Below are 19,382 nucleotides of genomic sequence, written 5' to 3'. Positions count from 1 at the left end.
CGCTCGGGAAAGCCCGTTTTGCCCGTTTTGCTGGTAAGTCCGTTTTGCCCGTTGGCTCAAAACCGCGCTATCTGTACGGCGGAGAATGCGGGTGAGAGCGCTGCTGAAGCGCGCCGAGCACAGGTTCAAAGTTCACCGGCTCAGGCGAGTCGAGAGCCAAGTTGACTCAAGCGGCGTTGCATGGATATGCGGTGAGGTCACTTGCATACGGCAGGTCAGTTCACGAGCAGCCAAATGCCGTTTGGAAAGGAAGCGTGAATTATAGTCGCCTGTGCGATGTCACTAGGAGTCGCAGTGCACCAAATTTGTTTGCGGAAGGAGGTCGCATCGGGGAGCGCCCTGTTGCGGAAACCTCCCGTGCACGTGCATCTCGTAAGAGTGGGGACGCCCACTTGAGCTTGCGTTCAGCAGTTAAGAGCTGTCAGGGATTAGAAGCAAGGCGTATTTATTTTTTTTGTCGTAAGAGGATCGCAAGTCTTATTGAAGAGAGAGAACCCCGCGACGATTCAGGCCAAATGTACTGTGGTTGGCGTTAGTTAACACAAGTGTAGCTGATATTACTACGAGTGAGTTGGAGACTTCCTGCTGGTCTATGATTAAGCTTTGCTACAACACGTGCTAGACAATTACGCCTAAGGTGAGTGCAGAAAAGCCGTTATTCGCAAAGGAACGAGTGCCGAGATCGGAATATAAGCCGCTCTAGGCTGAATATGCGAAACGGCATAATTACCGGAATGAGCACTGGCACGTCATTTCGTTAGCTCTGCGCATGAACGCAAAGGTTAAGACCAATGTCGACGACCACGCAAAGCGATTGCGCGAGATTATGGCCAATGCCAATAAGAAGGCGAACCGCAGCCGCGATAAGAACATTTCAAGTCCGATGGCTAGCTTTGCTTACGCACTCAGTGACGTGACCGCGAGATCACGACGAGTCGTGCGCCCTGATGTGTGGGACCGTTAGAGGTTGCTGATATTGTTTCGCGGCTGCAAGCTGAGCGGCCTGAGGTCGGGCGGAATCGGCGGACCCATGCCAACAGTACTTGCTTTAAAATAACTGTAGAAGCGGACCCTGCATGCGCATAACAGCGCGTAGGCACCGCTGAAAAACCCGGATACAGCGCAGTCGCTGGGACCACAGGAGAAATGCCGCGCAAGTGCAGTCACTCAAGCAGCGGCTCTGTAGCACCCATAACCAGCGAAATCGCTGAAGAATTGTCAAATGCTGCGCATGTGAGATCATGCGCACAGCTACTCCTTGGGCATCGCTACAACACCCTCAGTCAGCGCGATCGCTGAAGGAGGAGGAGTGCTCCTAGCGTGAGGTCACGCCCGCAGAGCAGCGCCGCCGGCGTCGGCTGCCTGTGCAGCTTGAGCTGACGACGGACCAACGCCAGAAGTGGGAGTGGATATAAGGGAAGGAAGTCCTTTCCGCGATGTTACAGTGCGGAAGGTAGGTGAAATTGCCTAATGTCAACCGCAAGCCCAGGAGAGGTCTCCTGTGAAGTTATCGGGCACGTGTCAATACACAAGCCGGCGACGCTCCGTTAGTGCGAAGCCTGTGCTGAGCATTTTCAAATGGACCGAGCTCGCCGACTGGCCTTATTTACGACGCCGGCACTCCGGGCGCACGTACGGGCCACGCCGTTTGCGCTCAGGCGGCGAGAGCGGCGAAAGTGACCCTTACAAAAATGGTCATCAACAGTCTTTAGAATTTGTATTAACACCTTATTGACTCTATCAATATTGTATGTACTTTTAATCTCTATGGAGATGTGTAAATACGAAGTTCATACACTGTTCTTTTTGTGTATTTAGATCAGTTCATATAAAGTTAGTACATAGCAAGTTGTTAGGCGAATATACTTCTCTGTATATACGCCTGCCAATATACAGCAGGGGCGTAACCAGGGCTATGTTTCGAGGTCAAAACACCTTCCTAAAGTTTTTGAACTCCTTTTTTTGGCCTTTTTTGCAATTTTTTTTTATCGATGCCGTATAACGCCCTCGACAATTATGTCTGGTTATATCACTCATACACAGCTATGCAATATATTGAAGCAATTTGGCATGTCAGAAAAAATGTTCAGATCGAAAGTATATAGTCCCAATTAACTGACCGAGTGCATGCATGCTGTTCATTGCAAATCATATTTGAATTACTTTTTTATTTTTATTATGAGTAACATCTGTTAAAAAAAAAGAAATGGAAAAAGACAATTGATACGACCAATTTGCAAGAATTATTGATAAAAAAGTATAAGTTTATATTTTGAAAAATTTAACTGGTTACAATTTCACTCTTTCTTCATCGCGCATTTCTTCGTCAAGCGTCCGCTCTTGTTGAGGACGCACTGAGTCCTGTTATCGAGCTCGATCGCACCATTAAAGACTAAAACATCACAAATGGAAGGTAAACGAGGACAGCACGGCGTCAGCCACCGCGCCGCCAACTTTACGATGGCGAATGTGCGCTGTGTGGTGTTGGGTTACATCGCGCGATGCTCTCCAAGAGGTGCACGCCCTGGACGCTCGGATCCACGTAGCCCAGAAGCTGTATGGGCGGGACTTTAGCATTATTTGATGGTGTACGCACAACTATTGAGTATATGCACATGTTCAGTAAAATACCGAACGAGCCCCCCCCCCCCCTCCGCCCCCTTCCCTTTTCACGCGCCGAAATTACTGGAAAATGGAGAGTGCTTTTCCCTGACGAGGACAAAACTTTCACGAGAAAAAAAAATGAACTTCTCCTTTTTTTCTTTTATAACGACACGATCGGGATTAGAACTGTGCTCCCAGACGCCGTCGAGCCACCCCACTGTTCACGCTACGCCGTTGCCCACCACTTATGGAAACAAATCAGCGTCCGCGTCGCCGACATTTTCTAGCGCCGCGCTCAATATGTTAGCAATTGTCTTATTCACTTCTGCGCCACAGCTCCCTGCAAGGCAGCGGCCATACTGTTCCTGACCGCGCGCATCGTATGTTTCGCTCGCGGAGATTATCCGAGACCACACAGCAGCCTTTGGGCATCGTCAACCGAGCGAGTGCTCTACAGGTTCTACTTTTGTTTGCTATGTTTTTGCTGGAGGTGGTGTCTGGGTGAGGTGCGTGCAAAGGGCAAGGGTAGAGAAGGGAGGCGCGATAATGGTAGGAAAAGAGAGCGGAAGAGGGAAGGCGCAGAGAAGGGGGCGGTGCGGGCGAACTAGCACACATAACAGCATAGAATGCGCTCGCAGAAACACGCATATTCGCTCTCTGCCTTCGCATCGCGCTCATTCAGCCTGGTGAACTATATCACCGCGCAACTTTCGGTCCGCAGCACTGACCTTGCTCTGTGCATAAATTAAGCGCCCTTACGGCGCAATTAACATGCAGAACCACGGAATATGAACCAGTTGTAGCTGAACATATTCATCCTTCCGTGTGTTGTGATCCATTAAAAACGTTATGCTAGTTCTAGCTGCAGCCACCCTCTCGAGAGGGTGGTCTCAAATCCAATGCGCGGGGAGGATGCAAGGAGGCGCTTGACCATCGGAGCGCGCGCCTTCGAACTGGAGGAGGGGGAGCGTCTAGCCGTCCTGCGAGCAAAGCACACAGCAGCACGCACGCACGCAAGCACGCATTCTTCACCCCCCCCCCTCCCCCTTGAAGTGCGGAAGGTGTGAAAGGAGAAGCGGGCAGGCTTGCCAACGTAGACAGCATGGTATCAAACCTGTGACGGCTTGGAGCTGCCCTCGGCAAATCACAGAGTAGACGTTGCACGCTTTCTTCCTTTAGTTTATTTTTTTAAAGTTTGGTAGCTGCCGATCGAACCAAGGATCGGCAGCTAGGTAGCGCTGGCGATTTGACTGCTACGTTAACATTTACGCACCCTTCAATCAATCAATCAATCAATCAATCAATCAATCAATCAATCAATCAAATTATCACTCAATCAATCAACCTTATTTTCAAATCCGAGGACGGGGGAGGGGGGAGGGGGCTCCTCAGCGAGAAAGCAGTTGCACACTGCTTGAGAGTTTACATGGAACACATTACAGGCATAAACATTGCAGGCATTACAGAGATGAACAGCATCAAAAGTAAAAAAAAAAGGAAAATAGATATGTGTTTACCGAATAACAGCGCAATTTCATGGTAATACCGCAGTGATGTCATCAATACAGCGAAAAGGATGGCTGCAAAGTTTCACAAAATATTCACGAAGCTGTCTCCGAGTAAAAGTAACCAAATCAGCAATCAGTTTTTCGTGTTTAATTAGCATAAATGGATAATGCTGTCAGTCTTGAGAGCTATATCTTTTCCGCCATTGTAAATCTGCATGTGTGTGAGCGGGCGTGTGTGCAAATAAGTTATGCGCAGGTACTCAATGTGTGTGGCCCCGCATACGGTCAGAACTCAAGTTTTCATTACAATGAGGAAAGCAAACACACGATCCATGCAGCGCGCTGTGAAGAAGCGGGCTCGCCACTCCGAGTCTCGGCGTCGCCTCGAATACCAGCCACCCCACAAAACCACCGGAAGAAAAAGAACGAAAGCAAAAGATTGCGAACGCACAGAACCGGCGCTCGCTCGGCATTCCACGCTTCCCGCCTTTCGTCTGAGCAGCGCGGCGACCTTGGCGCGGCAGCGCGACTAAAAAAAAACAAAAAAAAAAAGCGAACTCCACGATACACGCGTGAGCGGACGCCGAGACTACGGCTTGGCTACGGCACCCATGTGTCACGTGATTGCTCTCAGAATTCCTGCAAAAATAGAGGCATGCGTCACGTGATTGTGTCACGTGATCGTGCACCGAAGACCCAGACGACCTGCAAAAAAACTTCTCGGGGAGGCGGCGTTTGGCGACGTCGAGCACGGAAAAAAATACTTCTTTCTGCCAGAAATCTTCAATGTATGTTGCCAAACGTTTTCATTCCTTTTTTATAAACCCTTTGCGCATACTCACGGAAAATTTTATGTTTCTGAACTGAGCAGTTTTTAACTTACACGCGTTTACCCATTTTTTAATTTTCTGCACACAGCACGACCAATTTGCTAGGAAGATTTTTCATCGTTTAGCTTTTTTAGCACCTAGTTAAGTTCTAAAAAGTGATCCTCGATGGTCCGCGGCCTCTTTCCGATCATTCTGCAACAAAGTTCAGATAGTTAAGGCGTTTGTTTTTGCGGAGTTATTACCAATTATTCAAACGTAAACAACCGCTTTGCCTCGCAGCCATAACTGTCAGCTTCAAATATTCATAGCATGAGTCGCTTTGGGACGTTAAACCCCACAAACCAACCAAATATTGAGAGAGGCCTTGTACTGCGTGAAAGCGATGTAGACGCTATTTTTATCTTCCATCAGACGTGTGCGATCGCTCGCTACCTATCTTTTTTATTTATAGGGTTTCTTTGCTGAGCTATTTGCACATAGAGCCGGTAATTCGAGGTTGATAGGAATAGTCCATAAGCAACGACTTTTGCGCGTAAAATTATACTGTATTTTAAGCTTTCCTTTCGAGTAGGCACATATTGGGGGGGGGGGGGGAAGGTTGATATATCGTCTTGTTCATAACAATTCGCAGACTCCAACGCAGTAATAGTTATATTTGTATCCTCAGTAGGTCAGTACGTATTGTTCATTTAAGTCCCAACGGTTTTCTTTTTTTTTTTACGGAGGCGTGGCAAGTTATGTGGGTCAAACTGACAATTGGCTGTGAAGTAAGTGGTTAGAGCTTTCAAACTTAGTCTTCTGTTTTGTTTAATTTCTAAGAACCTTTAAGCTTCACAGAGAAACAGCATATCTTGAAAAGTTTATTTCAACTATGGAAGTTCTTCGTTTATTAATGTTTGACATTGCTGACAAGGGTCAGAATTGAAACAGATGATAGGATCGAGTTTTTTGGTAACTTATGGCATGTGACCTAGAGCTGCTAGGAATTCATTTTCTGAGACAGCTTTTCTTTAGTAGTATAGGGAAAGTAATGGTATGGTATGGATTTGCGAAGCATGGATTTAATGAAGTCTTTCTTTTACTGCGTTTACGGCTTGTTTGGCAATAATGCTTGCAGTCCAGCTGATGCAATTGTATTGTCAAACTGCTTTTGCAGCAGATTTCATCTGCCATCGAGGGAGTGCTGCCTGAATATGAAGCAGACAGCGTCATGAATCTGTTGAGGCAGTTTATTCTATCAGCCATGGATGCCCTGCCCTAAAGCATCCTTCCTGTAAAGGAGACATTAAAATGGTAGGTATCACATGCTGATGTTTTTTGCATTCATGTGTTTGCTTTATAACTGTAAAATTTTTACTGGTTCATGCTTTCTTGCATTTATTGTTTTCTTTTGAGAGTATAAAGGGCGGATGTGTAACAGGCTTCATTAAAGCAAAGCTTGAAACCAGCTCGGTATTGTTATATGATTCTTGCTGTGTATTTAGCGCAAGACTGACGTGTTGGTGAATCTTGCTCATAGTCTGCACTAAAGAAAATTTTTTGTGGCCTCTTCAGAGCTTTAAAACAGGAGATATACTTAGCTGTTTTATTGCAGTAGTACCTACTATTTCTAGTTGAGGCAAAATTGAGTAAACCTGTGTTTTAATAGCTCATTGACATAGTTTCATAATATAGCTGACTGCACTGTGCATATGTGTGCATGTTCATGCTGACATTCAGTTACTGTTTATTTAGACTGCCTCAGCATATGTACACATACAGTGATGCTTCACTTGAACAAAGTTCAAGGGACCTTAGGAAAAAGTTTGCTGAAATGAAAGTTTATTGGACTGAAATAAATGCGTGGAAGATTGTTTCCATTAGCTTCAAGAAATATTCAATTCAGTCGTTCAGTCGTGTCCGACTCTTCATTACCCTATGGACAATGTCACGCCACACTTTCCGGTCTCTCACTATCTTCCTAACATCACATAACTTCATCTGCAGTGCCTCGAGGATGCCATCTAACCATTGCGTTCGCTGCCTACCCCTTCTCTGGCGACCCTCAACCTTTCCCAACATCAGATCTTTCTCCAGCGACTCCTCTCTTCTCATCAGACGACCAAAGTAGCTGAGCTTTAACTTTAGAATTTGACCCTCCAATGAGCAGTCAGGGTTTATGGTCGATAATATCGACTGATCTGATCTTCTGGCAGTCCAAGGAACTCTCAAGAGCCTTCGCCAGCACCACAATTCAAACGCGTCAATTCTTCGGCGGTCAGCCTTTTTCACAGTCCAACTCTCGCATCCATACATCACAACTGGAAAGACCATAGCACGAGTTATACGGATCTTGGTTGGCAGACTAATGTCTCTGCTGTTTACTAGGCGGTCAAGGCTAACCATTGCTCTCTTTCCCAGAAGCAGGCGTCTCCTAATTTCATGGCTGCAGTCTCCTTCCGAGGTAATTTTGGAGCCCAAGAAGAGAAAATCTGTCACAAATTTTTAGGTTGTTCAAATCTTATCTGGGTCCATTTATTTGTCATTGAGCTGATTTGCAAGTGAAGAATGCGTAACCTTTTGCAGCACTTTTGAAAGGACTACAGTGGTTTTGAACTCGATTACTGTGCAAGCTCCTGAGAATCTTGCCTATCACAACGGCCTGCTGAGGAGAAAAGGCTCATTTTCTCCAAGCAGATCATGGTTAACCAAAATGCACACATTCGCAATTCTTGGAGCTAAAGGGCCTAGTAGGGCTGAAGATCTGGCTTTGACTGGCTATGTCTGTACAGCTAATTAAGCGTGCAAAGACAGCTATGGATTCATCTGGTCACAAGCTAGTTTAGACAGCCAATTCACTTTAAAGCTAAATAACGGCCACTTTTCTTCACGCGATAATGAAGAGTAGTTCCTAACATAAAAATATGCTACAAAGAGCGCGGACTGTGCTTTTTTAAGAGCTCAGTATGACTTTGAAGACACAGGATAGCACCGCAGAAAATGTTCGTTGAACTGAAATGAGCAATAACTGAAGTTTGTTAAAATGAAGTGTGTTTGCATAGTGTTCAATAGAGCTTCAGTGGGGGGATTTAATAAAGTTCGTACAACTGAATACATCGTCGAAGTGACGTTCGTTCAAGTGGTATTCTGTTTTTCTGTGACTAAATGAGAACATTTACTTTGCTCAAAGCAACATATACACAAATATTTACTTTCTTGCTCGTCACCAAGATTTGCAATTAACTTCCGAACTCATTTTATTCACAACCTAAATAAATGCATCGTTAACCCTAGAGCCAAATAGTTACTAGCAATAACAAAAGTAATATGTTGATATTTATCTGTTGGAGAACAATTTTTGTTTAATTGTTTTGTGAGTTTTTGAGTTCTGCAAACATGAGGGGGCTTGTTACAGAAGGGGTGGGCTGCAAGACGAAGGAAAGTATCAGTGTGGCGGCCCTTTTGTGTTTATCAAATAATAATGCATCCTAACATGTAAAACGAATGCCTTTACAGCCTGCTAAAAATCTTCTTTTTTAAATTGCATGTTTGGGTTCTGCCTGGATAAACATAGATGGCAGAGAGAGATCTTTCTGCCATGGGATGTGAACTGTATTTTGTGCAGAAAGTCGGAGGCTGTCGAACTTGTGTTTATAGATTGTTGTGATTGGGTTTTTTGGGGGCAATATCCTACAGTGCACTTTGCTCAAAGATGTCCTTTTAAACCCCCATGGAATTTGGTTCTCAGGTGTTGAAAATTACAACAGTGTTCTGCAAGATATGATAAGGCTATTAAGCTTGCATAGCGCATGGAAGCGCTGAGTGGCTGTTCGCCATGCTGATCTTTATTATCAGACCTATCCAAGAGTATAATGAGGGTTTTGTCCAACAGATGATGTTTTGAAAGCTCAGCCATGTGTACCTGTGTTTATCAATGTATTTGAAAAAGTGATCAGTTTGAATGCGATAATTAGAGGTATTGTATCAAAACTAGCTCTCGGCCAGCCTGTAGTGTTTGTGAAAAGGCAACAGTGACAAGAAGGGTGTTTTGCTAGAGCTTTTAAGGCTCTTAAATCTGTGCAGCTCTGCTTTAGTACATGCATTGTCTCCTGTACATGGCTAGTTAAATGATTTGTGTTCATTTTATTACAAAAAGTCATTCTAAATCTTTAGATAAGCTTGCTCACCTCTATTGTTTGTTTGCATTGTGTTCACCCATGCTATAGCTGGAAATGATGCAGTATTAGTTACAAGTAAATAAATAAAAGGAGCAGCAACTACATTTCCTTCGTCCGCACATTTTTAAGAGAAACATACATGGGCTCATTAGATTTTAGTGTTGTTTGCAACTGTGTTTGATAGTGAAAGATCTTCCTGTTATTGCATAGAAATCTTTCGGAAGGTTCTGAAATAGTTTGATACCTGGTGGTGTGGAGGTTGACTTCCCAGACAGTAATGTATTCCTATAGTACCGTATGCATGCACAATAGATACACGTAACCCCTTGCATATATCACTGAATCTTCCAATCTAGAAGAGAATTTTGTGCACAAGCATTTTACTGTAGTTTGCCTCCGTGGAGCATTGTATTTCTAATTCTGTGCTGTTTTTATGCTGTTACTTAGCAACATATGAAGTATTCCTTGTTTCTGTTACTTGTGCATTTGACTTTTCCTTTTTTTATTATTCAAAATAACTTTCTTCCTGCTGTTCTGACTAGTGTTCTCGTATGCATATGCAGTCCTCCTGATGCTTCATTGAGCCATATCTGGAGACTCCCTGTTGCCGTGGTCTGTGCCTACAAGTAAAAACTAGGCAACCTGACTTCCGGGACAAGTAGCAGTGGGACGTAGCTGCATGGTTTCTGCAGCATCCATGTGGATTTCTTATAAAAGACAGGTATTTCTTCTATATTTGACTTTCATATGTGATCAAGATTTTACCTTGGTGACAAGCTCTTGAAGGAAAGGATGGACATGAATGGCACTTTCTTGATTTCTTACTCTCGGGAATACACTATTACGACTTGTTAACTGCATATGTAGCAAAAATTATGAGTGACTGCATATTCCAGCAGTAAGCTGCATGATTTTTTAAGGATGAAATAATTTAGCTCCTATTGTCGGTAGCCTACTATTGACGAGCCAAAGCAGGCAATACTAGGTACTAAAAGGTGATAATGCGGGGCCGGGTGGGTTTTAATGAGACAAGCTGTCCACGTTTTAAGCCTTTGTACAGGGCTAGCATGTCTCCCTGAATGTGTCTGAGACACATGCAAGTCTTGTATCCTCAAAAGGACCTTGTCTAAATTTAAATAAAAGTAGCGCCAACCTATTTTGAGTACGACCAGTTCAGCAGTAAGCCCAAAATTGAAGCAAAAAGGCATTCATGTCCTGTGCGATGTCAGTGCACGCTAAAGAGCCCCAGCTCGTCGAACGCTCTGAAGTCCTCCCCTACAGCATCTCTCATAGCCTGGGTTGCTTTGAGATGTTAAACCGCATAAACCAAACCAGTCATTTTTTACCACCCCATCTGACTTGTCTTTCCACGTATCTCCAAAAGATAGTGCCTACATAAGACTTGCCACTATTCCCGTGATTACCTAGATTATTATGTATTTATGTATTTTATGATTATGTAATTTTCCTCAGTGGAGCATTGCATTTCCAATTCTGGGCTTTTCATACTGTCACTCAGCAACCATATGAAATACTCCTCCTATGTTTCTTTTACTTGTGCATTTGACTTTTCCTTTATTATTCAAAAAATCTTCCTTCGTGCTGTTCTGACTAGTGTTCTCATATGTATATGCAGTCCTCTTGTTGCTTCATTCGACCATATCTGGAGACACCCTGTTGCCGTGGTCTGTGCCGACAAGTAACAAGGCAACCTGATTTTCAGGACAAGTAGCAGTGGGACATAGCAGCGTAGTTTCTTCAGCATCCATGTGGACTTCTTATAAAAGAAAGGTATTCTAAATTTTGCTTTCATATGTGATAAAGATTTTACCTTGGTCCCAAGCTCTTGAAAGGAAAAGATGGGCATGAGTGGCACTTTCTTATTTTCTTACTGTCTGGGAATACACTATTGAGACTTGTTACCTGCATATGTAGCAAAAAGTATGTGTGACTGCATATTGTAGGGTAACTATAATATACTTCATCATTCCCTATTATTGCTCTTGTATTCACCTAGGTGCTTGGTGTAGCTGGTCTCCTTCAGTAATTACTTAGGTGTGTGTGTGTTATCTGCTATGGCTAACATAGGCATCACTCAGGAAAAATGGGAGCAAACAGGCATAGTGGCATCACTTGCTGGTAGCATGCACCAAAATGTATGTATACGTACTGATACGTTGCCGCTCAACATGTGTAACTTGACTGAAGATAAAGCGCACGGAAAGACACACACAAGAGAAGAAGACACAGGACACGCGCTAACTCACATCTGGTTTATTTGCACAGTACATAACAATCACATTAAGACAGAGAAAAAATATAAGGAATATTACAAAACATGATCAAGGAATATCACAAAACCCGATCACGAAAACTGATCTCTGCCTTCCAGAGCCGCACCTACGTATCGCTGACACACCTATCTCCCCTTTTCCCGATATGGAATGCCTCCAAAAGCTCACGCGCTGTCTTATCACGGTCTCTGCCCAGAATCCTAATGTCAGCCAGTCGCGGCTCGCACGCAGTGCAGTTCGCGCAATGAGTTGCCAAATTTGTCCCTCCACTCCTTAAAGCCCGCAAATGATCCCCTGCTCGATCATTAATACAGCGCCCGGTCTGGCCAATGTAGGCCTTCCCACAGGTCAGCGGGATCTCATATACGACCCCCATGCAGCAGTCGACAAACTGCTTAGAATGTTTTTTTCTCACAACCGCTCGGTTTTCCAACACACGAAATGCGTGAGCAAAGCTCCGCCATCTTCTTCGGAGCGGAGAACACCACCGGCATGCCATGTCTGTTCGCCACTTTCTTCACGTGGTGCGCAACCTTATGCATATACGGTACCACAACAGGCCTGGCCGTATTTCTCACCGGAGCAGTTTTCTTCCCAAAACCAAGCGAGCCATGTTTGGGAAGAAAACTGCTCCGGTGAGAAATACGGTCAAACCTGTTGTGGTACCGTATATGCATAAGGTTGCGCACCACGTGAAGAAAGTGGCGAACAGGCATGGCGTGCCGGGGGTGTTCTCCGCTCCGAAGAAGATGGCGGAGCTTTGCTCACGCATTTCGCGTGTTGGAAAATCGAGCGGTTGTGAGAAAAAACATTCTAAGCGATTTGTCGACTGCTGCATGGGGGTCGTATATGAGATCCCGCTGACCTGTGGGAAGGCCTACATTGGCCAGACCGGGCGCTGTATTAATTATCGAGCAGGGGATCATTTGCGGGCTTTAAGCAGTGGAGGGACAAATTTGGCAACTCATTGCGCGAACTGCACTGCGTGCGAGCCGCGACTGGCTGACATTAAGATTCTGGGCAGAGGCCGTGATAAGACAGCGCGTGAGCTTTTGGAGGCATTCCATATCGGGAAAAGGGGCGATAGGTGTGTCAGCGATACGTCGGTGCGGCTCTGGAAGGCAGAGATCAGTTTTCGTGATCGGGTTTTGTGATATTCCTTGATCATGTTTTGTAATATTCCTTATATTTTTTCTCTGTCTTTATGTGATTGTTATGCACTGCGCATGACCCCTTTTCAGCATATATTTGCTGTTATTGCTGCAAATAAACCAGATGTGCGTTAGCGCGTGTCCTGTGTCTTCTTCTCTTGTGTGTGTCTTCCCGTGCGCTTTATCTTCAGTCAAGTTACAATGCACCATCTAGCCCAACTTCAAGTTTTGTTCAACATGTGTATTTGCTTGATGTAGCAAATGGCAGAGGAGAGAGTTTATCTGATGATCAAGCATACTGGCGTGTAAATTTCACTCCTTTGTTTCCTGGGCCCCAATTGTGATAAACTAATGTCGAATGATATAGAGGATCAAAAGGAATACAACTAAACACAGCAATAGTCTCTATCTCCTGAGGGTGTTTTGCAGTATAGTTTGTACAGAAAGTGGTTGGAAACCTGTTAGCATATTTTGAGGAAAAAGAGGCATCTGAGTGAAGAGAGATGTGTGTGATGCTAGCACAAAGCGTGTGAAATTGGCAGAGAAATTTTGAGCATGTATATTTCTTTTCTAGGTGACACCATGATAAATTTGATATGGCCGCTACATCAAACACACAGTGTCGTTGCCATCGGAAACCAAGTGTTTCTGTGTCAAGGCTTTGTGCAATAAATGAAGGTATGAATTTGCATCTGTTTCTTTCACTACTCTCACTTTTGACGACATATTACACGCATGTGAACAGTGGGTAAAATACACATTATTATTGGACACTTGAAATATAGTTAGCATAACACGAGATATTGATACTTTGTATGAACACGATTCTTTAAAATAACGGTGGTCAATTATCGGAACGCAATCGTTACAGTGTCCATATACGCTATCAATAGGCTAATCATAGGAGGTATAAATACGTTCTATGTAAATACATTCTATTCAATCACGGTGGCCAATTGTCGGAAGGGAGATCATACATAGATCATACGTGTTCTAAAGACTTTCTTTTGATGGTCGATAGCTTCTATGATCATATTGTCTAAAGACATCGCATAAAGTGATCATAGACATTTTTGTAAGGGGATGTTTAGACGGCGCGCCCTGTGGCTGCGCCAGCGTAAAATTGTTCTTGGAGCAGCTCGAATTCGAGCTCGACCCAATAACGAATGGGAGGACGAAGAGGTACCAGTGCACTCTGACCTCTCCCGACGCCGTCTTTGGTTTCCCGGACTCGAGTACGCCGGTTCAACCCTGGTTGGAGAAGAACCCTGAAGAACCCGGTCCGTGTAGGTACGCAGGCCGGAGTGGTTCCTGTACGCAGAGGGACGGATCCTGCTGCCCTGATTTACGACCTGCGGGTAGTCGGCGCGGTGACGGTCGTAGGCGATCAGCGCTCTGCGGGCGTGCCGGAGGCCTCTGACCGGATGGCGGGCCAGCGGACTTCGCTCCCTCTTCATCCCCCTGACGGCAGCGGCGGGTATATGGGTGGCCTGCACGCGGAGCCAGCCCGACGCGAGGGCGGCGGTCCCTGCTATGGCCGCCTGCCCTGCGGCATGGACCTGCTGAGGGATCAGCCCTGTAGCTTCAAAGGGGAAAACGGCGCCCAGGTGGAGGTCACGATTAAGGCAGGAAGGGTGTGGGAATTCAATATTTCCCTTGCCCGCACGACGCGGCGAACACCCTCTCTTTCTCTCAGGGAGCCCTCATCTTCACCCTCTTGGCCTCCTTTCCCCTGCGCTGTGGCGGAGATGGCGGGGGTGAAAGAACGGCCCCATCCTGCCCCCTCCCCTCTCATCTCGGCGGACAGCAGCTTCACCCAGAGAGACGACGCCGCGACGCCGTAGCGCGCGGATGCTGTTAAGGGCCTGTCACACTAGCGCGACACGATGCCGACGCAGACCCGACACCGACGTTCGGCCAACTCGTCGGCCGACCGTGTCTGCGGCCGACCAAGCTGTCACACTAGGCCGACGACGACACCAACACGACCGAAAACCAAATGTCTTCCCAGTGTGACAGGCTTTAAGGCCGGGGACACCGACAAAACCAGTCTGCCGACTGTCGGTGACCAAGTCTTCCCGAGATCGTCCGCCGAGCAAAAACTTCCTCGAAACGCAAAGCCGACTCAGTACACCACGTCGACGGCGGATACCTTTCAGGACTAATATACGTAAGAAAGTAGAATCAATGCATAATCCTTGACCAAAACGTGAGCGTGAGCTGCCAAAATACTCGGGGCCGCCGAATGCGTGTGGAATATCAACGGCAGCGTTTTCTTTCGGGCGAGTGCACTGGGGTTGCATAGATTTGCGGCGCGCGTCGGGACCATGAGCAATCTTTCCACGTTTCCAAACTGTACAGAATAGTGCAAAATGAGCATAGTACGTGACAAAGAAATGATGAAAAGAAGTGATTATTTTTCTGAACCCAGCAGAGCTGCCGATCCTCCTGTGAACTTCGATCGTTGTGTTTACAGTCATAATGTCTAGTCGCTACTTCGCAAGCCAATTTCAACGCTGCGCTACACATCAAGCAATAAATATTTGTTCCATAATTCAATGTGTTTCAAGAATTGTGTGCGCAAAAAGCGCAGAACTTGCGTTTAAACTTTACAACAGAACCAACAGCAGCTGTGGTCCCGCGGCCGGCCGTGTGAAATACGAGTTTTTACGTAATCCGCCGAAGGCGTTACGCACTACACGGCATGATTCAAAGTATGTGCAGTTTACTCCCAGCAAGCTGGACAGTCAGTTAAGCGGTAAACGCTACTACTGCCTTCGCGACTTTCACACTGCAAGACAACATATCAGCTAAAACCATAGGTACCTCAACCTCTGAAAGCACCGGTTAGGCCAAGCTTTTGTGGTGCAGTGGTTAGCGCAGCTAGCTATCGTGCAGGAGGTCGTAAGTTCGATCCCACGGGTAGAGATTTTTTTCGTTTTTTATATGCTTTTAATATACTGTCTCTTATTCGCCGTGGACAGCTTTTATTTTTCGAACACTGCCGTTTTGATCCGGCAACCACAACCGTAAAATACTGGGCAGTATTCAGTCTCGGCCCATAATCACGACTGGTGAATTAAGCGCTTGCTTTGGTACGGTTAAATTTATGAAATAGGATTAAAAATAAAGCGTTCCTTGATTTTATAAGAACAAACCAAGTACAATAAAAACTGGAGTAGGTGTAGAAAGGAGAATCTGGCATGGCAGAAAAAAATGAAAGGATTAAGAAAAGGAATAGTATAATGGCGTAAGAAGAGGCTGGGAATGGGAGGGCCTAGTCGGTGGGGAGGTTTCGCACGTTGTCTCGCTAGTGTGACATAGGAGTTGGGCGATCGTCGGCCGACAGCCGTCTTGCGAACGACGCGGCGCCGACACCGACTGTCGGCCGACTGTTTCCGTCGGCGCAGTGTGACACAGACGCAGACATCAGGAAGACGCTCTGTTGGCAGACCAAATCGGCGCCGTGTCGGGCTAGTGCGACAGGCCCTTTATGACACTGACGAAGTACATTGGGCGTTCCCAATAGGCACCGTTCAGGAGTACCTCGCGGTGCGACGCGCGCGCCCCTCGCGGCGGGAAGAACAGTTTGGTAGGGAGACGTGCGCCCGGCCGTGCAGCGGAGACGCGGCAGATCTGCTTTGCGTGGGGCGCATTCGCCGTTCGTTCTTTCGATTCGCAGCATTCTAGGGTCACAAATGAATTGCTAGGTTGCAGAGCTTGGATTGCTGCTGTTGCACACATTTTCACTGGCTTGATAAAATATTTTTCGCGTCACCGAATAAGCTTTACGAAGCGAAGCGACGATAAGGCAAATCGCTGCCTTCCAACGAGCAGTGAGCTGGCAGTCATGCCCGGGTATTGCCGCGTCCAGATTTACCGCGAAGCATTTTTCCCGAAAGAGGACCGACTATACCTTCACCTGCATTAGCATCCTTTCTCAACCCGCAAAAAAATATATATTTAAAGAAAATAGGCAGCTCATAGGCATCAGCGCTCGTGGATGCAGTTGTTCATTGCATAATATTTATTTATGCTGTCATGTGGTCTATATTTCCCTGCCTACGATAGCTTGCATAAGCACCAGTACAATGCAGAGAGTAATCAACAGGAATGGAGTGTTTAAATGGCGCATTTACTATGTCTTGCGCATTAGTTTCGTGAATTTGCCTTGGCAACTCTTTTTTTTTGCTTTCTTGCTTGCTTTCATTATTTTTGTCCTCCTCTCAGCTCGTTCCTTTTCTTGTTTTCACACCCTTTCCTTCCACGCTTATGCCGCTACTTTCCTTCTCCTTTTGGGCGGCTACCTTTGTCCGTCCACAAGCCTGATATTTTTTTTTCCTCGCCATCCTTCGCTGTCCACTTCGCCCTCCTCTGTAGATGTGATTCAGGAGGTGCCATTCCATACGCTTTATTCATTTAGTTGTGTTAATGACATTTCGATGTCTACTGAGTTGTTGAACCTCGAATGATAAGCTGTTTCTCATGCGATACTGCTCAATCGAGACTATAATAAAAAATAAGTAAAAAAATGTTTTTTTTTTACTTATTCGTGGACACTCTGAACAGATCTTGCATTCATTACATGCCATCCTGCTCCAAACAAGTTGTCGAGCGGCTGGCTGCCACCTGTTACCTTCCCCTGTCGAAACTTAATTTTGTGGCAGAGGACTTGAAAGTACCGTTAAAGAGGCATTAAGGATCGTTAAAAAAAACGAAAGAAAACTAGCATTCAAGTCGGGATGAGGCAGGACGTTCTTTCAACGAAAAAGAAAATTAAGCATGGTACAACTCTGACATATGACAGAGAGGAAGACATGAACGTGTATTAGAAACTGTAGATCGTTTGTGCGGTGCTGTAAGGCAGTTTCCATTCTCATATCTGTGTCGCTGTATCAGCGACCACGTGCCATCTACCATCCTTTCCTTTATCGTCGAAAAAAGTGGCAACCGCCTCACCAGAAAACAGCTTAAGCTCTTCAAAATCCGTCTGCGTAATATCAGTGCCTGCGGCATCTTCAGGCCCCGGTAATCGCGTTCTCGAGTTCTCCGGCTTGTCCCTTTTTTAGGCTTTTTTCTCTTCTTCGACTACAGCTTTATTCATTCCTATTCTTCTCTCATACTCGTTCCACCATTCTCGGCCGCTCGATTCCCCGCAGCTTATTTTCTTTTTTTTTCTCTCACCCACCCCAGCTTGAGGCGTTTGAGCTGGCCTTTGTGAAGATGTACCACACTTGGGAGGAGGGGCGTTCGCCACAAATTTTTTTGTACTTTTCTATATTTTTACCGTGTTTTTTTACGCCCCCACCCTCCCACCCCCTTGTTTTTTGCTCGGCCTTTTCCAACTGCGCGCACTTCTCCTGTCGTCTTCCGTTTAGCATGTTTCCAGCCTAGAAATAAATGCCCTGCGGGCGGCCAGGGCTCGTCTCTGTCTCTGCGTCTTGTGTCGTGTGACTCTCGCATCGTTTGTGCTTCGCTACGTCGCTCGAGCTGGCTAAAACTGCTACCATTTCGTTGCGCAGGCCGCCTTTTCAAGCGCGCGCCCGGCCTAGGCGGCCGCGCGTCTCCCTATCAAACTGTTCCGGCGCTCACTCGTGGCGCTGCCTGTTCGCCGCGAGTGCTGCCCCCTGGGTTTCTGCACGGTGCCTATAAACAGCTTGGCCCGCTGGCTATGTTTGCCTCGGTGGGACGTTGTTCACGGCCACGGGTGCGGTCAGAGCTAGTGGTGTGGCCTCGGTTTTTAGAGCGGAACCGGATCCCCGTGAGAACCCCCACAGCATGATGATCGCTGATGCACTCTATCACTTGCGAACAAATACTTTCGGGATGTGTTGTAAGAACTAAATCTAAGATAGCATCTGCGCGCGTTGGATTCAGAACAGTCTGTGTCAGTTGAAACAGTGATAATAAGATAATAAAGTCTTTACTCCAATTCATGATGTGTTCGTCTAATGTCGGAGTATCTTGCCACAGCAAATGGGAAAAGTTGAAATAACAAAATGGGTTCATTTGCATACTGGTATTGCACATGTGATAATACGTCACACAGTTCGTCAGTGAAATTCGGAGAATAATCAGGTCTGTAACAGGCACCAATCACGAGCGTAGTGGCTGGCAGGTAACATGCAACAAATAAAATTTCCAATAAGCTATTAATTTCAATAACTTTTTTGCTGATGTTTTTCCGTACGCCGATCATGGCCCCTCACCACCAAATTAGAATCTGGCAGTGGAACTGCAGAGGTTTCCACTCTAAGAGAGAGAACCTGCAGGTACACTTTCAAAAAATTGAAAACGCACCCAATGTAATCACGCTACAAGAGGCAAGCGGCATTGTAAAAGTAACCGGCGATGCCGCGTATACCCCGCTAGGATTACAAGGGGGCCATAAATCTAGGTCGTTCACGGCACGTTAATGCAGAGAAATTTGACAGCAATACAACACGAACTCAAAAACACGATTGAAGACTATGTAATGATTGAACTAATACTAAACTCAAAGGGAGACAAAAATCTCTTTATTCTGAATAAGTACAACTCGCCCAAGAACCTAGGGGCAGTGCTGGCAGATCTTTTACGGAAAGCCATAAGACTAGCTGATAGGAAAGGGCTAATAATCACTGAGGACTTCAATGCCCCGAATCCTGCTTGGGGATATAGGATGACCTCCCCCAAAGGAAACAAACTATGGATGGAAATTCAACACTTAAGACTAACAATATTAAACAACCAACAAGACCCCACAAGGATAGGCAACAGCATCAGTGTAGACACGTCCCCAGACTTGACGCTGGGCGAGAAGTGGTCAAACACAGGACACACCTTAGGTAGTGATCAC

At 45.9% G+C, this 19,382-nt stretch overlaps 1 long non-coding RNA gene across 1 annotated transcript; it reads left to right on the top strand.

Annotated features, from left to right (window-relative positions):
• The first annotated feature begins 4,568 nt into the window (after positions 1 to 4,568).
• Positions 4,569 to 13,241, top strand: LOC146183681 (uncharacterized). The gene is made up of 5 exons (XR_014708500.1): positions 4,569 to 4,900; positions 6,099 to 6,235; positions 9,663 to 9,820; positions 10,736 to 10,890; positions 13,119 to 13,241. It is a non-coding gene; the product is annotated as an uncharacterized LOC146183681 (long non-coding RNA).
• Positions 13,242 to 19,382: the final 6,141 nt, after the last annotated feature.

This window comes from Amblyomma maculatum, chromosome 7, assembly GCF_055883805.1.
Source record: "Amblyomma maculatum isolate TAMU_Amacu chromosome 7, ASM5588380v1, whole genome shotgun sequence".
Taxonomy (NCBI): Eukaryota; Metazoa; Arthropoda; class Arachnida; order Ixodida; family Ixodidae; genus Amblyomma; species Amblyomma maculatum.
The sequence above is the reverse complement of the archived record's forward strand: the minus strand, read 5'-3'. Positions and strand labels throughout refer to the sequence as shown.